This window comes from Danio rerio, chromosome 2, assembly GCF_052040795.2.
Source record: "Danio rerio strain M-AB ecotype USA chromosome 2, GRCz13ab, whole genome shotgun sequence".
Lineage (NCBI taxonomy): Eukaryota > Metazoa > Chordata > Actinopteri > Cypriniformes > Danionidae > Danio > Danio rerio.
The window spans coordinates 35,932,410-35,955,183 of record NC_141022.1 but is presented as its reverse complement, the minus strand read 5'-3'; the positions used below and the strand labels follow the sequence as shown (position 1 = coordinate 35,955,183).

The 22,774-nt window shown below is 33.6% G+C and overlaps 3 long non-coding RNA genes across 7 annotated transcripts in view; 1 reads left to right on the top strand and 2 right to left on the bottom strand.

Annotated features, from left to right (window-relative positions):
• Nucleotides 1–1,013: 1,013 nt before the first annotated feature.
• The window catches only part of LOC147837138 (uncharacterized), a 23,757-nt gene continuing 1,996 nt past the window's right edge, over nt 1,014–22,774 (bottom strand). Inside the window, exons 2-3 of the long non-coding RNA XR_015478703.1 lie at nt 2,257–2,284; nt 1,014–1,598 (exon numbers count right to left, since the gene is read on the bottom strand). This is a non-coding gene — a long non-coding RNA (uncharacterized LOC147837138). The remainder of the gene's footprint in view (nt 1,599–2,256; nt 2,285–22,774) is intronic.
• On the top strand, nt 5,078–8,451 carry si:dkey-202l22.4. Of its 5 annotated transcripts, none has more exons than NR_200071.1 (8): nt 5,078–5,113; nt 5,859–6,010; nt 6,429–6,480; nt 7,279–7,463; nt 7,548–7,655; nt 7,730–7,789; nt 7,881–8,051; nt 8,148–8,451. It is a non-coding gene; the product is annotated as a si:dkey-202l22.4 (long non-coding RNA). The 5 variants fall into 5 exon arrangements; NR_200068.1 differs by having other exon boundaries at nt 6,429–6,484; nt 7,361–7,463; NR_200072.1 differs by having other exon boundaries at nt 6,429–6,484; nt 7,733–7,789.
• Nucleotides 10,890–14,064, bottom strand: LOC101886824 (uncharacterized). The gene is made up of 4 exons (XR_015478692.1): nt 14,030–14,064; nt 13,109–13,148; nt 12,866–13,010; nt 10,890–11,484 (listed from the first exon to the last, which is right to left on the bottom strand). It is a non-coding gene; the product is annotated as an uncharacterized LOC101886824 (long non-coding RNA).

The window sequence follows — 22,774 nt, the reverse complement described above, 5'->3', positions numbered from 1 at the left end:
TGGAACAATTAAGTGTTGATGTTAAATCAAAAGTAATTCACAAATACTTGAAAATGAAATGATTTAATGACAATAGTTCTCTATGGTTACAACTGAATTAATAACAAAATACTGTATAAAATGATAAAATATGAAATGATAAAACATATGGTATAAATTGTACCCAGCTTAAATGTAAAATTAAAGTTACCAGAGGTAGAAGGAGAGACATGGAGGGAGGGAGAAAGAGACAAAGAGAGCAGGCCCAAAAGCCTGATTGCAGTAGAGTCAGAGAAGATAGACTCCATAGGAGCAGAGCAGGAGAGAAGCAGGCCAGGAAAAGAGAGGGCAGGAAAAGGGGCCAGAGCTCGAGTTTACCAACTATTTTGTCTATTTCTTGACCATGTGACTAAAGCCATTCAAGACATTCAAACTGACCAATCAACATGTGATCACACCATAAAACCCCCAAAGTCCACACAACAGGCCCTGATCTTATCAATATCTGGCTTTGTCAGTATGGACCTTCTTGAGTCAAAAAGCATGTTTTGTCATATAAACAAATGCATATGATAATTTAGCCTCTTACAGTGGTACAAACATTTTGGGACAAAGTATGTGTTTGGATACTACAGAAAATATCTGTAAGATTTATCTTCTCATGGGAAATTATTAAGTTTGGCCTAAAACTTAAGGAAAAAAAGATATCTTATATAATGAATAATTTGTTGATATTATTAAAATTTTATTTTCATAAATGTACATTTTTCAAAATTCCCCCAAGACGTGGTGTTTAAAGAGCCATGAACCCCCTCTTTCGGTTCAAATCTACCTTTGAATTCTTTCAAAAATGCTCCGAGATGGGCGTGGAGCTCTGAGGGCAGAGGGAGGAGTGGTGATGACAGGCAGAGCAGGGGAAAAAGAGGGGAGGAACAAATGTTGTCAGTTGGCTCACAAAATAAGACACAAACCATGTGGAGAGTGTTAGAAAATAGGAATACTTTTTTTAAATTATTTTTTTCTCTTTATCTTTTAATCAAACAGTTATTTGTATAGGTCATGTAAGGGTCATATATTAACTGAACTTCTGTTGTGTGTAGGATGCTGTGCATAATTAGCATTTTTGCAGAAGTAGATGAATGCTGGTACAAAATTAAATTTAGCCCAGCAGAAACTTCCTGTCTGAAGAAAGCTGTTAAAACTAAACACAGAGCACAGAAAATTTTATGCTTTTATTGTTGTGCAGAGAATTTATAGAAAAAGAGGACTTATGTCTGGGGTGCGGCCAATGGAGGACTGGACAATGATTGACAAATGACGAATTTCCCTAAACTCCACCTGTTAATATCAGCTGCCTATATAAGTTGAAGTCAAAAAATAATGTTGTTGCGCACCTCCTTAATTTAACTATTGCATTGCATTGAGGATAACAGAATTCTGTGAATCGAATTATTCATTTGTATCCAATAAATTGTTAAGATGTTTGACATTGAAGAAAAACCTCTCCTGACCTTTTTTCTTGAACACGTAGGGAATTGCTGAATATTCCAACAAGAGCCATGATTTTATAGTTTACAATGTTAAAATGCAAAGAAATAAACAGCAAGTAATTTAATGACCTGCTACATATGTTATTCGTAATTTCATATACACATAACCACAATTATTATTTTTTTAATTAAGATAATCATGTTTATAAAAACACTATAGATGAGGAGGACTTCTCCTGAATCCCCGGGGTCTGAATGCAGAGCAGTGGATAGCAGAGCAGCAGTCTCTTGCCCTGTCTACCATTACATATTCAACCATTAACACTGCTCGTAATCTGGAAGATTTTAAGCATAGGCGAACCCAGCAGCACGAATATAGGCGATATGTCTGAATGGTAACAAACTCAACTGACAAAAGACTAAGTCCGTCATTCTCCAATTCTCATACAGCTCTCCTGACAAAAAAATGCTTGCTGCAAATCAACAGCTTTGCTGTATCGGCACTGACAGCTGATCCTGTGAATCTTAGAAACAAACACAAACGCGGTCTCATGCAGTCGCCTCACAGTTTGAAAGGTCTGCTTTGCCTTCGGAAAGCACGTGCTCTCATGAATAATTAAGAAGCAGGGTCTTCTCATAGGATAAGACAACTCCCCTATGAATAATAATGAGAAACCATTGTGTCATCACTTGACTAGCGGATGAGCATCACGTCACTGATTTTGATTTGTCAATAATTTTAAACTCGAAAGATGAAATTAGCAGACAAAAAATCTAAATTATCCACTTTTCCCCACAATTAAAGCTGACAAGGACTAATGTTGTCTTAATGAAAAAACTGTACAAAAGCACACACATCTCTCTTAATTGGGTGCTCAGCCAAAACCGCAAAAAGTGCAAATTAAATGTAAATCAAAGGCGGCAAAACCAAGGCTCCAAAAATACAAATTTATTAAATTAAAAAGGCTGACTCAGCGTGTAACGTTTCGAGCCGCCGGCTCTTCATCAGACAATAGGTGCGTTCGACTTCATGCAGCGCTGCGCAGATCGATCGAAATCTGTCTTTAAGCGGTGCATTCTGGTTAGAAATCTTGTCCGGATTGATGCTGCGCCGACGCCACGTGACTGTCACATGTGGCATCAAAGTACCGCGACAGCGCTCCGAGATCAGACGGCAAACTCAGACCGTGCAGCTTCTGAAGAGCGACTGCAGGAGTTCTGATGACGACACCGATATTACATGATTGGCCGAGTTCACCACATGACAACAAACACGTGTATTTCGGGTTTATAATTGGACAAATTCCGATTCAAAAGTTTCAAAACAAACAATTCACTTTTCACACCCTCTCTATCCTGTACACATCTTGCTAATTAAAAGACTACAAATATATTTACTGCAGTAATCATCTTTTGTTAAATAATCTGGTTATAGAGGTTAACTTGTTTGCACAGGTTTATTTTTAACTTTTTTATACAGACTATTTACTGCATTCATGAACGATTTAAATGATATATTTTAGTGTATATTTTAGTGAATAACCTAAATATGAACTCAAATAAGTCTTACAGACTTGAAATAAGAAAATCATCATCATTGATCCTGCCACCCTAAAGCTCTCTTAACAAATTAAAGTAAAGAACTATTTTATTAAATAATTATAAAATGGTTTTATTATTATAATATAATATATATTTTATTTCCTGTCTAACGTTAGCAGTTTAAAGGCTACCTGCTCTTTCTGGGAAACTTCTACATAGCTCACTTATTTTACCTTTTGTTCTTTTCAACACAATCTTTTTGGATTAAAATGCTTTTTTTGAAAATTCATTCATTATCCAAAATAATGTCATTTATTAAGACCTAATCAAAACACCTTGTTTTGCTTTTTACATTGGAAATTTTTATATCTATAAATGTACATATATGTAAACCCTTTTTAGCATATTCAAACAAGAAGTATTAGCCCAAAGATTGATGTTTAACTCCTAGAATTTATGCTTATTGCTTTGTATTTAATAGACCTGTTCGTTTTTATGTTTATATTAACCTCTCATTTCCTCTTATTTCTCTCATGCATTTGTTATAGGCTATTTTATTCATAATTCTCTCTTATTGTTTAAAAAGGAACTACAGTTTGTAGAAACTGTATTCTGTTTTATTTGTAAATGTTTTGTTGTTATAAATATAACAAAAAAATATGATGACGCCATGTTATCGGTCATCATGACTGCAGCAACTTTGAGTCCCGAAGTGTCCAGCTGTCCGTCTTGACGGCTCCGTTTTCAACTCCGCCCCCGCCTGCGCTCGGCTAATCTCGTTGATCACCGGCTGCAGCTGAGCTTCATGTCGAACGCACCTAATGTTTATCACAATCAGGTGCTTGTTTTTATACACTTCCGGATCACATGATCTCCTCTCGCATATATGCCAACATATACATACATGCATATGTATACATACACAGTCGTTCATATATACATACATACACATGAATACGTATACACATTCACATATAGTCTATAGCTTTGATATTATAAATCAAATTACAAAAAATATATATAAATACATAAATAAACTATAATATTGCATCACAAAATATAGTTTATTTATGTATTTATATATATTTTTTGTAATTTGATATTACAAAAAAAATATATATATATATATACATATATATAGGCCTATATATGATACACCAGACTATACAACAAAATATATACAACAAAATATAGCCAAAAAACCTTTAAACCAAACCCCTACTTCAACCTTCATTCATTCATTCATCATTTATTCATTACTGTCTTTTCGGCTTAATCTCTTTATTAGTCGGGGCTACCACAGCGGAATAAACCGCCAACTCATCCCACACACTTCCCCGCAGCGGACGCCCCTCCAGCCAACACGTTCTCACTCCCAACTCGTCATATACTGACGCTTGGTCAGGAACCCTCGGCGTAAGTTATTGACGCACAGGGTACCCCTTTAGCGTCATATTTAGACGTGCAGGGATTCCCTATAGAATCTGTGCCTGAGCCTGAGGCGTCATAGGGAGACGCTGGAGGCTCGTATAATTACCAATAGATGTCAACGCAATTTTTAAAACCTGATTTACGCCTATTATCTTAGTTTTCTTATTTTAAAAATATGTAATTTTTATTTTGTTCACGAAAAGCGTCTGTAAACTGGGTCGAAACTACTGTATGAATAAACTTCGGTCCACGTGACATCCCTTCACGGTGAGTTTAACGCCGCTCTGCTATTGGTCAAATTGCATCAGCGGTGAGTCAACATTAAATATTACGTTAATGCTGCATAATGTATTTTTATTGGAGATTAGTTGGTGTTTATAAATATGTTATCATTTACTTTATATTTAATGAGTGAAAATAGATTCGGTTGTCCAGTTTAGGGTAACTATGTCTAATAAAACTTTGATTCATTCATATTATTTATTTTTTTTTTACTTTAAAAAATATTACATTTCAAGTACTAAGTTTAAAAATGTTTTCGGCTGATCTTTTTCATTTTAAATTATTTATTGAAGTTGGGGTCATTGTATGTGGCGATCTATTTTTTACAGTCTATGCTCGCTATCCCAAGGTTCATTGCGATCCCAAGGTTCACTGCGGTTTTCCACAAGGTAAGTAAAAAGTAAACAAATAAAGACGATTTGTTGATAAAGCATGTACTGTAAACTAGCGACGTTATCTAATTACATCAAGTCCATTTATTAAAAACATATTTTTCTCACATATAACGTTGGTCATGCATTAGAACAATATATACATTTCAAGATAAGGAACAGTGTAACCAGATTGTTGTTTTCCACAATAGAATTCGTGCAAAATCTATATATAATATGCAATATGCAACTCTAATAATACAAATGTATTCGTAATTGTTTCAATGTTAAAGAACATCAAGTGTTTCCAAACGTTTAAAGGCTACATTGTAAAAACAATTATTTTCCATGCCTTTAAAGGAAAAAAGGCAGAAATTTTGCCTGTCTGAGCACATTTTATTCATTGTACAACACAACACTAAACAAAAAAACAGATTAATCTACCACACACACACACACACCCATATATATATATATATATATATATATATATATATATATATATATATATATATATATATATATATATATATATATATATATATATACAGGTGTAAATTATAAGGTGTTCACTGTTCAGATATGAATATTTTTTCTTTGCTCTTTTCAGGTTCTTTAGATTTCTTTAAAAATCCAATTTTATTTTCTAATAAGCAAAAAGTAAAATCACTTTACCCATGTTTATATGTTAAAATGCACGTGTCTCTCTCTCTATCTCTGTTAACACATTTGTATTTGTTTGATTAATTCTTGTGTCTTTCAGCCTGTTTCTGCCTATCAGCATGAGTGATTCCTTTATACTCAGATTTATCATCAAGACCTCAATAATAAGCTCAAGTCTTGATGACAACTTGATGATCTGCAGGAAGCACCACCATGTAAGGAAGGCCAAGACCACTCTGGAATCAGTCAAGGGTTAGTGAAGTTTTTCATTCCATGTATATTAAATATCTACATTGTTTAGGCATATATGATTGTATGAGATAAAATGCATTTATTCTTTCACTACTATGGTAATAACAGAAAGAGACGCATTAGTTTTACTATTACTATTGTTTATGACAAACATTAAAAAACTACACAATAAGCTCACAAAATATTGTGGCCTAACTGTTTAAAACTATTTGTTCTGGGTGTTGATTAGTGGCCAACCATTTTTTTTCTTTTTCAGAAAGTATTTTGTTTTGTCTGATTTTATGACACCTTATAGGCCATCAACTGTCCACATTGGGGTTTAGGAAATTAGAACTGCTTATGCTGCTTGTCTACTAGTCTTAGGATAAGTTAGAAATGTTATAAATGTACTTTTTTTTGTTGTTTTTATCTGGTACAGCTCATAGGAACTCCAATCTTCCCAACTGTGAGAGGGCCTTGCTCCAGTGACTGTCAGTGTGTACTTCATTGTTTCCATTAGTCCCTGTATCTGTAGACCCAGGTGACAGTGGGCTAGAGTCAAATTTTGTTTTTATTTAAACTAAGGCATACTGATGGCCTTTTTATCTCAGATTTGGTCATGCAAGTATTAATATATCCTAAAATATTTTTATATTCTTTCCATTGGTGGAAAAGATGTTGGTATAATTATTTTTAATGGACTGCTAAGATCTCAGCAGACATTTTTCTTAAATGGGAGTCTGTGCAATACAAGGTGGATAGTATTTGCAAGGAAGAACCCTTTATCTGTCCTGCTTCCACACCAGATATACTGCCAATTTAAGTAGATGTGAACCATAAGCATAACCATTTCAATAATGCACAAGGTACTTTAAACTGTATGTGTTGAAACTAAATTAACAAGAAAACAGCTCTTTGATGTTCACCTAGTAAAATTAGATTAGAAGATATAAACTGTTATGCACTTGTTCTGTACTGTTTCATTCCTTTTTCAAACACTGGGATTTTTGAAGGTTTATTTACAGCTAAGGATTAAGGATTGACAGGAAGATTTGTGGACTACATCAACTAATGACACTACCTCCAAAGAGTTGCAAAAAGCTGTCCAAAGTTTCAGCACCATCTTTAAGCCCATGATTTTAGTGTGTTTCATGCCTAAGCACATGAGTTTATATCTGAGATAGATGAACTATGTGATTATCTTAAACTGATCTACAAGTAAATGCCAAAACTTATTGGTTTACTTATTTGTTTGTTTGTTTGTTTGTTTTTTTGTATATGTTAACCAGGGGAAATGGAGTGAGGCATACAAGGATATGTGTGGTTTTACTCTTGGGAAGGAGGTTGAACAGTGCAATATTTCTTCTATAGGATTGCAGTGACCAGACATGCTACTGTAACTCTCATGGTCATGTGCTGGAATTAGCAGATATTCAACAATTTGGCCATCTCGCTGACCTATTGATATCAGAAGGTAACGATATCCAGTAGAATTTGTTTTAGTTGTTCAGTAACCTATTTAAATAGTATTGTGATTTTTGATTGCTTATCACTGTAGACCGCAGCAGCTCTGCAAAGCAAGTTGCAAAACAGAATCCATGAAACTGGCAGTGACTGGAAACCAATTGGAAGACTTTGGTCTGTGATGTAGAGGAGTGGGCAGAGGGTGAGGAAATTCTTATTAATATTAAATGTAGTCATGAAAAATTGTAACTGTTACTATTATCGTCATTTTTTCAGTAGCAGAAGCAAAGACAACAAAAAACAGAAGTGATATGGATGTCTTTGTCATATGGCATGGTATGTACACTAGACTTCTGTCAGTGTTAATTCTTTAAAAGTTGACGTATAATCCTTGTTATACAACTTTCTTTTTATAAATATATTTCAGACTCTGCTGACCCAGCAACAAAGAGGAGGTTGTTCAACATCATCCTGCTAGTCAGGATTCTTCAGGAGAAGCAGTTGATTCTTGTGGCAGAGATGGCCAACCACTATACCTTTCAACTCATCCTGGTTCTTTCAAAGAACTTTCCTGCTTGTTTGCTTCTGAAATGTACTGGTATGTATTTGTATTATTTGGCTCAAACTTAAGCATAATGTTACCCAGTCCAAAGAATATTAATATATTTTTATGTTGTTGTGTTCTTCTTTTAAGATTCGACATGTGGCCTAAACAAAGAGGGGTTAAAAGGTCTATGGATCATCATTCTCAGAAAGCAACAAAATAACTGAGAAATAAACAACAATACGATGGTGCAATCTAGAGACCTGCAAGGTACCTGCAAGTTTTGGCTGGAGCAGAGAACATAGATTTTTTAAAATAAAGCTCCAGCTGATGAGTATGACATTGACTGTGGATTTTCTTTTACTGTAATCCAGAAGAGGATGACCTTAACCCTGAATCTAAAGCATGTAATAAAATCTGTAAAAATAAAATAAAATTTTCATCATCTATAACCAAATTGTTGTCTCTTTTTTAAATACATAGATATGTACAGTATGTAAGCATTCCTCTAAAATCAATCAGTGTTGTAAATTAAGAGCATTATTGTATGCCTAACTGCTTACAACATATGACGATTTAAGGAACTCTATATTCAAATAAAATTATTACATTTAATGACATCAAGAGCTTTTAAAATATTAATTATATGATACATTTTTATGATAAATTTAATTTTTGCATATACTTGGCCAAAAAAATGTACATTATTATGGTCCACTGCTCAGATACCTCCAGTCAATATGTGGCTGAGTCAGGCAACCAGACTTCTACCTCTGAAAAAATTAACCTATGATTTACATCAAAGATCTGATGGATCCATTTGGTCCTCATGGATTTTTAAAAAAAAAAAAAAAATTTAATTTCCTATTATTTTTGTCCTTTGAAACATTTGTATTCATTTGTTAGAATGTCTAACAAAAAACTGCTGCACTTGTTGTGAGATAACAGTGCCACTGTTGTTATTCTGAAAATAAAAATTAACTTTGTATAATGTTTTATTGAATGCAAGATAAAAATAAAATATTTTCCAAGAGATGGATTGTGGCTGGAAGAGCATCTGCTGCATAAAAACATGCTGTAAAAGTTGGCGGTTCATAGCGCTGTGGCGACCCCTGGTTAATAAAGGGACTAAGCCAAAAAGAAAATGAATGAATGAAAATAAAATATGTATTTTTAGTAGACATAGAACTACACAGTAACTTATAAATACAGCACAGAACTATTTTACTTCTCGTTTAGATGATTTAAAGGTTTGCAATTTTATTTTGTTGGTTAATGGCTATGTATTTTTAATCATTTGGAGTTTTGAACTATTCGCAGCATTTGAAAGGATATTTTTTCATCATTGTTACCTCATTTCTCAATATTTTCATGATTCTTACAATGCAGCAAATCTTGCAATCATTTGATCATAAAGAAAATAATTAACAAATTAACCCACATGCAGGACAAAGACATTATGTGGAATCCTTGTTAAACACAAGTTCATCCATTGTCATCAAAACATACTGTTACACAAACAGTTGAACATTTAGAAAGTAAAAATAATCAGATAAAGAGTGGTTTTTAAACAAATACATGTCTTTAAAAAGGTTTTATTTATAAACATTTACATATTTTTAAAGAGCTTTTATCCATATTTCAAATAAAGTGAAAACAATTAAACATCACATGATGACCATTAATGAAACCCACTTACAGTATTACATCCACACATATTATTCTGAACTCATAATATTTGTGATGAACATAATCACTATTGCTAATAACTTGTGATTAAAGAAGATACTAATGTTTAGCTTATTTTTTTAGCTTTTTTTTTTTTTTTTTAACCACAACTGTACATGTGACAATACAATTTCTTGTCCATGTTGAAGATAATACATCTACATAGGTTAACTGCCCTTTTACTCAAAGGGGATGAGTAGAGCCCCGTAGAAAAGGAAAAAGTAATCACATTTCAAACGAGAAATGAGTGAGAGAATATCAGCAAGACTATTACCTATGGTATGTTCAATAAATAATGTTGAATATAATAGTCTGATATATACTAATCAAGTCAATAAAAGCTGTTTAAAAAAATACTCATTGTAAAATAACAAATTTATGCCTGGCATTCATATATGTCATAAATATATGCACAATTACCTTATTCAGATAGTCTTTAGTTCATTAAAATTGTATTTGTTCCATTTTATTACAAAAAGGCTTTAAACTACATTACCCACAATCCTTTGTCGCTGTATAGATGGGACGGGAAAGACATGGCGCTACAAATTGTAGTTCATTGAAAGGTGTAGTTAGGGTTAAGTTTAGGGTTACGATCTTGGTTAATCGGTAACTATTTGAAAAACAACGATAACTCATTGATAAAGGACACTGTTGGTAAAGTGGCAAAGTTAGCAAAACATAGTTAGCAACACGAAGGATCTTTTAATTTGGCTTTGAAGTTATAGTCCAATCACAACGTCGCAATCTACGTCACACTTTGTCTCTATTTGGTAATCTTCCAGCTGAAGGTAGATTATAATAACCTTATAATATAACTTAAATATCAAAATGTGTATTAATATTACATGTTATTTATTGTCTTATTAAAAATACAAATGTATATTTACCGTGAGATTCCTTTGTGGGGGTAACCTGATGTGCAAAATGATCATAGTAAAACCAGATCATAGGCAGTATACTAAATTTGAAACGAATAATAAAATAATAAAAAAAGCTTCATGTTTGAAAACATTTCCAGCATTTCCTGTAACTAAACCATGCATCATGTTGGTATACAAATATAAATATATGTCAAACTTAAATGACAAATATAGTGCCCATTAAATAGTAAAAATAGTAGTTCATTGTAAATGAGTATACAAATAAACACAATACATTTTTAATGAAACATTTATAATTTATTTATAATGCCACAAATAAAATAAATAATAAAAATCACGCAAAAATGCAAAAACCAAAAATATATATTTTATAACAGTTTTTAATGCAATAATATATTACCATACATATATAAATGATTAAAAACTATTATAATTGAAGGAAATATATATTTTGTATTATTATTATTATATTTATTTTGTGATATTTATTCATGTCATACATCTGGTATGTCAAGCTGAAGTAAAACTGCACAGCAAAAAATCTTTTCAAATGATGCCTTTGGAAATGCCATTATAATAAACAGCTTTCACAACAACAAGAAGTCAAGTTCATGACAAATGCAAATTATGTTTATAATAACAACTTTCTGAACTTAAACATCAAAAGTAGAATAAGTTCAAAACATATTCAAGTATTTACTGAAGAATAGCAAAAACTATTTTTACAAAACACTGAGAACCAAAGTGTGCTTGGTGAGTCCAGGTGTTTATGCTGACTAGACTGTCATATTGCAATCCGGTTAGCATGAGGAGACTTGGGCGTAAAGTGTCAGGAATTCCTGGAGGGCTCCCATGTGTTATTCCAGGTTTTGCCACTGTAAAGTATTAGAAGTGCACAATACCATTACTGAACAAAGAATGAGTGTTAGGTTTCATTTAGAAAGTTCAGTGATATTAATTTATATATGTAAAGTGTCATTAAACCTGGCACTCTTGAATTAACTGTATAATAGGTTAAACATTTCCAGCATGTTTCCATGTATTCCAAGCAGATCTGTCAGTTCTATAAACTCAGAGATCAGGATAGTGACTGCTCTTCTCATTATGAACACCCTTATGCTTCTCATACATTTTTATCACCACTGATGTCCACTGCTGTAGTTTTCATTGAAGGGAATGCTGACACAAATTCCAGCATGTTTTTTTAAATAGCAGAATATGGGTATTATTGGGCCAAAACCTTAAAAAAATATAAGATGCAAGATTTGAATCTTGATGAACATATTGTTAATTCACTTCTTGCAATTTAAAACACACATCTCACGTTTGACTCATCAATTATATGAAAACTACAACAGCATACTGTGCTCCACCCTAAAAATATTTCTAAATTGTAACAAGTTTATTGCTTTACAGGGCTAAACATTTATTTTATGCCTGCATGATTTACTGCTTTTACTGTAAACCATTACACTCTTAACCCAAACTAGTTGACTTTATTCTAATAAAGTCAACTAGTTTGGGTTAAGAGTGTAAACTGCATCGAAACATGTTGCCTTAAACCCTTAATGTTTTTACACAAGGTGAAACTAAACAGCCCACTTTAAATTAACCTAGAACCTTTACAATCTTCTTGAACTTACAGTAATATTTTAATTCAAGTATGGCTGTTAAGTTGTACCTTGTATAAAATGTAAGGGGTTTAAGCCACTGGGTTTCTATACAATTTTCTAGTAAAGTCAACTAGATTGGGTTAAAGGAATAGTTCACTATTTACTCTCCTTTAAGTGGTTGTAAACCTTTTTAAAAAACTTCCAAGTTACTTTGTGTTGAACATGAAGGTTTTTTTTTTTTATTTTTTTTAAAGAAAGCTGAAAAGCTGAAAACATTGACATACATAGTAGGAAAAAACAAATACTATGGAAGTCAGTGTTTGCAGGTTTTCATCTTTCTTTAAAATTTAATTTTTTGTGTTTAACTGAAGAAAGGAACTCAGACATATTTGGAACAAGTGAAGTATGAGTCATTATTGACAGAATTTTTCTTTTTGGGTGAATCTCTTTAAGAGTATACTGAAAGAAATGTCCTACTCAATGTAGCTAACTTCAGCTGCATGTGCTGCCCCATGAGTACTTATCTAGAAATCAAAACAATGATCACGTCAGTCCCATTTTAGGCCCTTTATATCATATTGGCCACAGAATGGACTACTTAGTGTTGCAATACAATTTAAAAATTAATAAAACTATGACTTACCACACAATACAAGACAAACAGTGAATTTTCAGCTCTGCCTTTGCTGTACACAAGATGAGGTTCCAGCTTCAACACTGATCTTGAGTGGGGCAGTTGTGCAGCTCTGTGAGGTTGTGACTGTTCAGGTGCAGTGCTGTGAAGAGTTCTTTATTAAAAGAAAGTATATTCTTTTAAAAGCTGTACATAATAGCAAAGAAAATACAATGATTTTAAATAATGATTAATTCTGAACAAAAACCTTACCCTTAATCAAGATGAATTCATATGTCAAAAGTTTCTGCATCTGAAATGAATAAAAACAGATGTGACATTAGTTAAACCCACTAAACTACTAGATACATCAGTACTGCATTAAGCAGTTGTAAAGTAATGTAAGTGTAGTCCAAAATGAGCCTTAATCTCTTTAGGATAATGATTTAAAAAAACGTTGCTTGTGTTAAAAACAATCCAGCCACTTATAATACATATGATCAATGGTAAATTTCTGAGAAGGTGCAAGGTAATCCTTGAGTTTTACCATTACCATCCCGACTGACATAATATTTGACAAAGAAGACAGCTTGTTGTGCCTCTTTACCACAATTTAGAGATGAAAGATTCTTTCTTTTATTAAATAAATTGGTAAAGGCCAAATTATACTGGTAATAGTATGATATTCATTGTGTGACATACATCAGCTTATGTTATACTTGAGTTTTTGTTATGCTTACATATATATATATATATATATATATATATATATATATATATATATATATATATATATATATGTATGTGTGTGTGTGTGTGTGTGTGTGTGTGTGTGTGTGTGTGTGTGTGTGTGTTTAAAGGCATGGAAAATAATTGTTTTTACAATGTAGCCTTTAAACGTTTGGAAACACTTGATGTTCTTTAACATTGAAACAATTACGAATACATTTGTATTATTAGAGTTGCATATTGCATATTATATATAGATTTTGCACGAATTCTATTGTGGAAAACAACAATCTGGTTACACTGTTCCTTATCTTGAAATGTATATATTGTTCTAATGCATGACCAACGTTATATGTGAGAAAAATATGTTTTTAATAAATGGACTTGATGTAATTAGATAACGTCGCTAGTTTACAGTACATGCTTTATCAACAAATCGTCTTTATTTGTTTACTTTTTACTTACCTTGTGGAAAACCGCAGTGAACCTTGGGATCGCAATGAACCTTGGGATAGCGAGCATAGACTGTAAAAAATAGATCGCCACATACAATGACCCCAACTTCAATAAATAATTTAAAATGAAAAAGATCAGCCGAAAACATTTTTAAACTTAGTACTTGAAATGTAATATTTTTTAAAGTAAAAAAATAATAAATAATATGAATGAATCAAAGTTTTATTAGACATAGTTACCCTAAACTGGACAACCGAATCTATTTTCACTCATTAAATATAAAGTAAATGATAACATATTTATAAACACCAACTAATCTCCAATAAAAATACATTATGCAGCATTAACGTAATATTTAATGTTGACAGTTGAACTCATCTGAGAACTCACCGCTGATGCAATTTGACCAATAGCAGAGCGGCGTTAAACTCACCGTGAAGGGATGTCACGTGGACCGAAGTTTATTCATACAGTAGTTTCGACCCAGTTTACAGACGCTTTTCGTGAACAAAATAAAAATTACATATTTTTAAAATAAGAAAACTAAGATAATAGGCGTAAATCAGGTTTTAAAAATTGCGTTGACATCTATTGGTAATTATACGAGCCTCCAGCGTCTCCCTATGACGCCTCAGGCTCAGGCACAGATTCTATAGGGAATCCCTGCACGTCTAAATATGACGCTAAAGGGGTACCCTGTGCGTCAATAACTTACGCCGAGGGTTCCTGACCAAGCGTCAGTATATGACGAGTTGGGAGTGAGAACGTGTTGCTCCAGCCGCAACTCATCTCTGGGACACTATTACATTATAAAGACTTATTCAAAAATTATTACAGAAAAGGACGAATGTCAAACTCCTCATTTAAACCTTTTGGAGACAATGTGTCTAAAGTGAAAATCCAGAAAGCTTCGCATTGCAACAGCAATTTATTAAGATCACCGCCCCGACGTGGACACTTCACAACTTCAATCCCAATCCCAATCCAATATTGTAGAGTAGAGACGGAATGTCTCATAACTGAGAAGTGTTGCGCAACCACCGGACTTCTGGGATCATGGTGTCGAATAGCGCATCGATGTTCAGAAATACGAATTTTTAAAGGTGTACTCGTCTTACCTACATAACATAAACCACACGGGCACCGCAGCATTTAGATTAGATTAGATTAGATTTAGATTTTACACGAAATAGTGCCTCGAATATTAATTTTTTTCGCTGTATGAATATGTGTGAAAGTAGATGTTGTATATGTGAAGTTACACTGTAAACAATTGCCACATTTGAAAATACCCTGTGGTATGGTGTTTAAAAAATGTGGAGCGGGTTTTAGATCATATTTCGGATATTAGATGTTTTTTTTTGTGTACCAAACGGGGTCACTTATCAGAACACTCTTTGAGGGTGGGATCACTTGAAATAATATGCCAGTGTTTTAACAGTAGGCTACTTTATTTATGTCTTTACCCAGCCGGCACACGACCGACCTTCAACGTTGAAATATGGTTGAAATAAGGTCAGATGTGTTTTGAACGTTGAAATAATGTTGATAGAACGTTTAATGTTGAACGGTTGAAAAACAGCCTGCATATGACAAGGCTTCAACGTTGAAATGTGGTTGAAAATACGTCAGTTGTTGCTTTAATGTTGAAACAATGTTGAATGATAAATGGTTGAAAAAAGTTACAGAAATCCTTGTACAAATCAACGTTGACATTTTTTTAGTCACTGGTGAATATTTCATATAACAAGTAATGCGACGATCATGCTTTTTTGTTACTTTTTTAACTAAGCTTTCTTGTATGAGGTGCCGTAGAGGATTTAAATCAAACTTTGCTTATCAACACATACGTAAAACACATGTATATACACCTATAAATTACTCGCATATCAGGCCCGGCGCCAGGAAGTCAAAACTGAGGGGGCACTTTAAATCCATAGGGGGGCACTACCTGGTGACTGATTTTGGTCTCTTGTTTCTTTCATTTAGGCTATTTATTCACATTTATTATTACATTGCATTACTGCCTAAGTTACTGACCTAAGGCAGTAATATAGGCTACGTTTTAATAGTAATAATAATATGCAGTTTCGCTATTACAAATTTTATTAACGATGCATACCGCTTATTAATGCAGACGGATCATAGCTTCAGTGCCAAACGAGTGCTTTAAATCATGTTATTCTCCTTATATCCGTTTTATTTTAAATAACAGGCCTATGAATGTTTAAAGTTTTAGGTAAAGACGTCAAATTATGCCCACGCATGCAAGCTGACCCACGATCAGACTTTTAATTTAACCGGTAAATAAATAGCCTATAGTGAAATCAGCTTAACCGAGTCATCACGCTTCACGTAGCCTATATTATCCAACCAACATCAGTGTTAGGGAAAAGCTAAATGTTACAATCTAATGTCATTTAAAACAATTACTTAGTTTCATTTTAATGCATTAGTGTAGCCAAAAAATACCAAAAAAGATACCAAAATTCACATGTTATTACCGTTAAAATTGGTTAAATTTTGGCACGGATAACACGCAACTCAACATGCTATAGCCTACAACTTTTTTTCATCTTTTTAAAAGTAAAAACAAAGATTTATCTTAGGCTATCATAAGTGTGTTTTTTTGTGAAATTGTAAACCATCATAAACCATTAGGTTACTAAGCCTACCCGTCATTTTATTTATTAATTATTTTATTTATTAAGCCTTTTTTTAATAGCTTGTTTTCAGGTTATTTTCATTTTAGGGCTACAAGTCAAAACAAACTCAATATGTTGTATTTTAGCTCTTAAAATAGATCTACAATATATTTTATGTTGTTTAATTTTGCATGAGCAAAAAGCAGTATAGCATAAATGACATTTTAAAAGATTATCATTCTGCCTACCTGCAGCACGTGAGGTTTCGGTTGATCCGCGATAAATCCACTTAAGCACTATATTCCATTTATAACACTGCAAACTTGACTTAATAAACGCAAAAGGCATTTATTATGTGTTATACCTTGATAGCTGCTGCATAATGGGATGTTTCTCTACACAACTGTAAAAGTGCGCTTTTTAGCAAAATGAAAGCAAACATTCAGAGAGTTCTGCGTTGTCAATTTTAGTTTAATTGTAATAATATTAATAATAATATTAATAAATAAATAAAAATATTATTTATAGTGTAGCCTACTGTGGGACTGTGCAGTAAACTAGGCTATTTGTTTTTATTAAAACATTTTTATTAGGCTACATTTTCCCGAACTAATAAATGACTGGCAGTTGCGTCTCTGCTAAAATTAATTTAACAGCAAGTTTCTTATGTGTTTTTTCCTTTTAGAGCTCAAGAGAGTTGTGTTTAAATAATTAGTTAACCAAAGCATGTAACGAATTAAGCTGCTCCTATCATGTCACCCACTTTTCTCCCTAATGAGTTGAGTGCGCCTCCATCGCCGTGTGCGCGTTTTAAAGGCTATTTACGGGCGCACCTGACCTGACGCGGGGACCAGATCTCTGAACTATAGGACTAGCTTTAATCTCACCATTTTCATAATTCAATTGATATGTCATATATTTTAAAATATTTAAATGTGTGTTCTTAAGGTTGGAACGACGGGGGTGTTAATATTTAATGACTTTTCAGTTTGAGTAAACAATCCTTTATAAAAACTGGGGGGGCACAAAATCTTTCTGAGGGGGCAATGCCCCCCTTTGCCCCCCCCCGTAGCGCCGGGCCTGTCGCATATACACCTATACTACTGGATGTTCAAAACAACATGGATGAAACTTGTGTATATACATATAAACTTGACGCATGAATACACCCACATACACACGCACATACATATAAACTCGCTCCTCACATAAACACTCACATTAACACACGCACATACATATAAACTTGCTGCATGCAAACATATGAAGGTAAATCCGTTGCGAAACTCGAGAGCTTGCAAATGTAAATGTGAGCACTTGTGATAATAATATTTGTATGTGTAGGTTGAAATGTACACTTACAGCTCTGATGTGAACAGCTGAAATCCTCGATTTGCACACACACACAACAATCCACACACTTGTGTTTTAAATTGGAAGTTGCAGATTAATAGTTGTGTATTTGTAAAATGTCATTCACAAATACAAAGTGACAGACACACATGTGCAAGGCAAATTTGATTGCATCTTTGCTCTACAACCACAGGTCGGCACTCACAACCTCTCAGATTCGTCAGTACAACTACAAATCTCCCGCGCTCTGACTTTTGCTACACATCTCCCGCGATCTCTGTAGCAGAACTCATCTGTGCACTCGCACATGCAGAGGCGTGAGCAGCGCGGGGCGGGGGAGGGGCGCGGCAGGTGTAAAGCTGTTTGATTGGCTGATGCCTGACCAATGAACAATGCCAGCAGCCAACAGGACTGAGGTGCAAAATAATAATTTCCCACGATTATTTCATTAGTTAGGGTTTATTTAAACACTTCTGAAGAGATTCTTGTTAAAAATCATAAATTCTACTGTAATGTACATACCAGTAAAAGAGCAGCAAAGCCAGTTTATTGGCTAGAGCCAGCCAATGAGATGGGACGTTTCTGTTTGTCAGCACACAGGGCAGCTCACGTTGTTGGAGGCCTCGAGCAATCAGAGGGTAAGTTATGATTTTTTTAATAATTATCTATATGTTCAATACTGTTAGCTAAGCTAAGGACTGTGCTGGGTGCTTCTCTTGTTTGTTTCTTATATAAGAAAACAGTTATGAGTTATCTAGGAGCTGCTTTTAATCATGTTATATGGTTCTAAAGATACGATTCAACCCACATGAAATAAGAAGTTGTAATAGCATTTATAGTAAACAATATTATGTTTTTGAACCATACTAACTATAATAAACTGTATTATACTGTATATTTTGCAGTATCTACAACTTTGTTAATGAATGCAACAGCACACTGTAGTATTAACTAGCATGAACTTTAATGAATTGAAGTATATTTACACACACGCACCCATTAATAGCAATTAAAAATAACACTAGGCGTTTCAGTTTCTTACAGATCATACCGGTTTTTGTTATTATAACCTGCATCATATCTATCTATCCATCTATCTATTTACATGTTTGTGTACAGTGTGTCCTTTATATCACTTTTTTAATTATGAAAGTTACTACCTTCATTTCTCAGTTTCCTGTAAGGATGGAGTGACAGGAGAGATCAGCATGTTTCAAGTCGATGAGGAACTCAGAGAAGCTGCATAGCTTGAATAGGATGTTATTTATGCTAAAGATGACATGATGATCCAGCTCATCTACAAACACTTCAAAATGATTCAGATCATTCAAGAGGAAGCCGACCATTTATTTTCTCTTTTTACCTGCCAAGATGACTACAGATTTGAACAAAACACACACTCACCCACACACAACTTTTATTTTGATAATTGTTTAATGTAGTATTTTTACACTTTACTGTAAGGCAGGGGTGTCAAACTCAGTTCCTGAAGGGCCGTAACCCTGCACGTTTTTAGTTGCAACCCTGCTTCAACACACTTAAGTGAAAGTTTCAAACAAACCTGAAGGACTCAATTAGTTTGATCAGGTGTGTTTAATTAGGGTTAGAACTAAACTTTGCAAAGCTGCAGCCCTCCAGGAACTGAGTTTGACACCTGTTCTGTAAGGGAATGTAATTTGTCAAATAAAATTTACAGTCCAAATAAGTGCAGTGCAAATGTCTAGTTACTTGTATTGAAATATTTCAGGGTTTTTCCTTGTTCATAATGAGATGGAGGTGGTAAATCCAACTTCATCATTACCCATCAAATGTTATCTCCTCTTTAATCCTTTGCTCAAGCCTGTACTAATGGTCAGAAAGCAAGCCATTGTGTAAAGCTGGTTGATGCTCGCTGTAATAGAGAGAGATGATGACTGTTCAGCTTATGTTGCTTAACCCTGCAGATGAGATGCTCAAAGTGGACCCTCTGCCGAGCGATGGACACTGTCTCCCTCACCTAGTTGCTCTTCCTTTGAACACACATATCATGTTGAAGGATGCAAGTTGTGGACCTAAATCAGATGTAATGCATGTAGATGTATAAATTAGAAAGAAATGAAACTGCTTTAAAATGTATTAGGTTTTACATATAAAGTATACTTCAATTCATTAAAGTTCATGCTAGTTAATACTACAGTGTGCTGTTGCATTCATTAACAAAGTTGTAGATACTGCAAAATATACAGTATAATACAGTTTATTATAGTTAGTATGGTTCAAAAACATAATATTGTTTACTATAAATGCTATTACAACTTCTTATTTCATGTGGGTTGAATCGTATCTTTAGAACCATATAACATGATTAAAAGCAGCTCCTAGATAACTCATAACTGTTTTCTTATATAAGAAACAAACAAGAGAAGCACCCAGCACAGTCCTTAGCTTAGCTAACAGTATTGAACATATAGATAATTATTAAAAAAATCATAACTTACCCTCTGATTGCTCGAGGCCTCCAACAACGTGAGCTGCCCTGTGTGCTGACAAACAGAAACGCCCCATCTCATTGGCTGGCTCTAGCCAATAAACTGGCTTTGCTGCTCTTTTACTGGTATGTACATTACAGTAGAATTTATGATTTTTAACAAGAATCTCTTCAGAAGTGTTTAAATAAACCCTAACTAATGAAATAATCGTGGGAAATTATTATTTTGCACCTCAGTCCTGTTGGCTGCTGGCATTGTTCATTGGTCAGGCATCAGCCAATCAAACAGCTTTACACCTGCCGCGCCCCTCCCCCGCCCCGCGCTGCTCACGCCTCTGCATGTGCGAGTGCACAGATGAGTTCTGCTACAGAGATCGCGGGAGATGTGTAGCAAAAGTCAGAGCGCGGGAGATTTGTAGTTGTACTGACGAATCTGAGAGGTTGTGAGTGCCGACCTGTGGTTGTAGAGCAAAGATGCAATCAAATTTGCCTTGCACATGTGTGTCTGTCACTTTGTATTTGTGAATGACATTTTACAAATACACAACTATTAATCTGCAACTTCCAATTTAAAACACAAGTGTGTGGATTGTTGTGTGTGTGTGCAAATCGAGGATTTCAGCTGTTCACATCAGAGCTGTAAGTGTACATTTCAACCTACACATACAAATATTATTATCACAAGTGCTCACATTTACATTTGCAAGCTCTCGAGTATTGCTACTGATTTACTTTCATACAAACACACCTATACACACTCGCATATAGGCTACATATAAACTCGATTCTTGCATAAATACCCACATTTACATGCACATACATATAAACTCGCAGCATGCAAACACACCTATACATACTCGCATATACACTCGGTCTATGCATATACACCCTCAACAACACGTGCACATACACAAACTCACTGCATGCAAACACACCTACAACATCTCGCGCAAACATACAAAAAAAATGAAGTAAAAAATTCACATTTATCACGAATCTCGTTATTGCAAAGCTTATGAAATAGAAATAATGTGATTAATAGAGGGATTAAATATGTTAAATTATGAACATATGTTGCATAAAATATTAGTCTATATAAATAGACTATTCAAAATAAGAAATATTTTTATTTAAAACCTTTTCATTTAATTAGGTAATTACATACACAAATGGACTGATAGAACCCTTAAAGGATGTTCAAAAAGCAACCAGAATTATAAATATAAATGTATACTCAAACTAAACTCCTCTATTTTATTAAAAATGTTAATGTAGCCTATAGTCTTCTTGTTTTGTTTTTACATTTTTATAATTATTATGCTTTTTATATGTTTTTACAATGTGGGTGTCAAAATTGCAAGATTTTGGTATTATTTTGATTGTTAATTATTCAGCATATACAAAAAAAAAAAAAAAAAACGCTGATTAAAAGTCTCTGCTCATCATGTTGGTCAAGTTAACCCCCATGGAAAAGCTATATATATTATCTGGACACTCCTTTTGTGTTTAATAACTACTACTTATATTTTTACAGCAGCTGGCATCCAGCATTTTGGTGCATTAGCCTGTTTTTTGGTAAAAGGAAAACCCACTTAAGTGCATTCCTGCCCCCTACTGGACATAAGTGTGTATCATAACCCTTGACGAATAGTGACAGCAATAATAAAACAAACATAAAAAACTAATATTAGACAAACATATTTTATTCAAAATTATTACTTAAGCAACTTTATATTTATTAAACCATAATAACATTTCCAATAATTTAATTGCATAATAAACCTTAAATTTTGCAGGAGCATTCCTTAGCATTACCTTTTTATTTATTTATTTTTTATAATTAGCATAATCTATTTTCATAATTCAACAGATGTAATTCCTCTAATAATACTTCTGTTTCTTAAGGTTTGCAATAACCTGATTCATGACAAATAATAATCTTGTTCATTACACTCAAAGGACTTTTACGTTGAAATTAAACGACTTCCTTTTAAAGTAAAATAACTTCCTTTTACTGTGAAAATTCATGCATACACACATATGAAATCACTTGCATATATGTATATACACAACTAACTGTATATGTTTGTGAATTTTATTTTGTATGTTTGCACAAGTGTAATTTGGTTGTTTATGCACACATCAAGTTTATATTCTTATGTGAGAGTTTATGGGTGTATGCATAGATCAAGTTTATATGTATATGCGAGTGTGTATAGGTGTGTTTGCATCAGCAAGTTTATATGTATGTGCGTGTGTTAATGTGAGTGTTTATGTGAGGATCGAGTT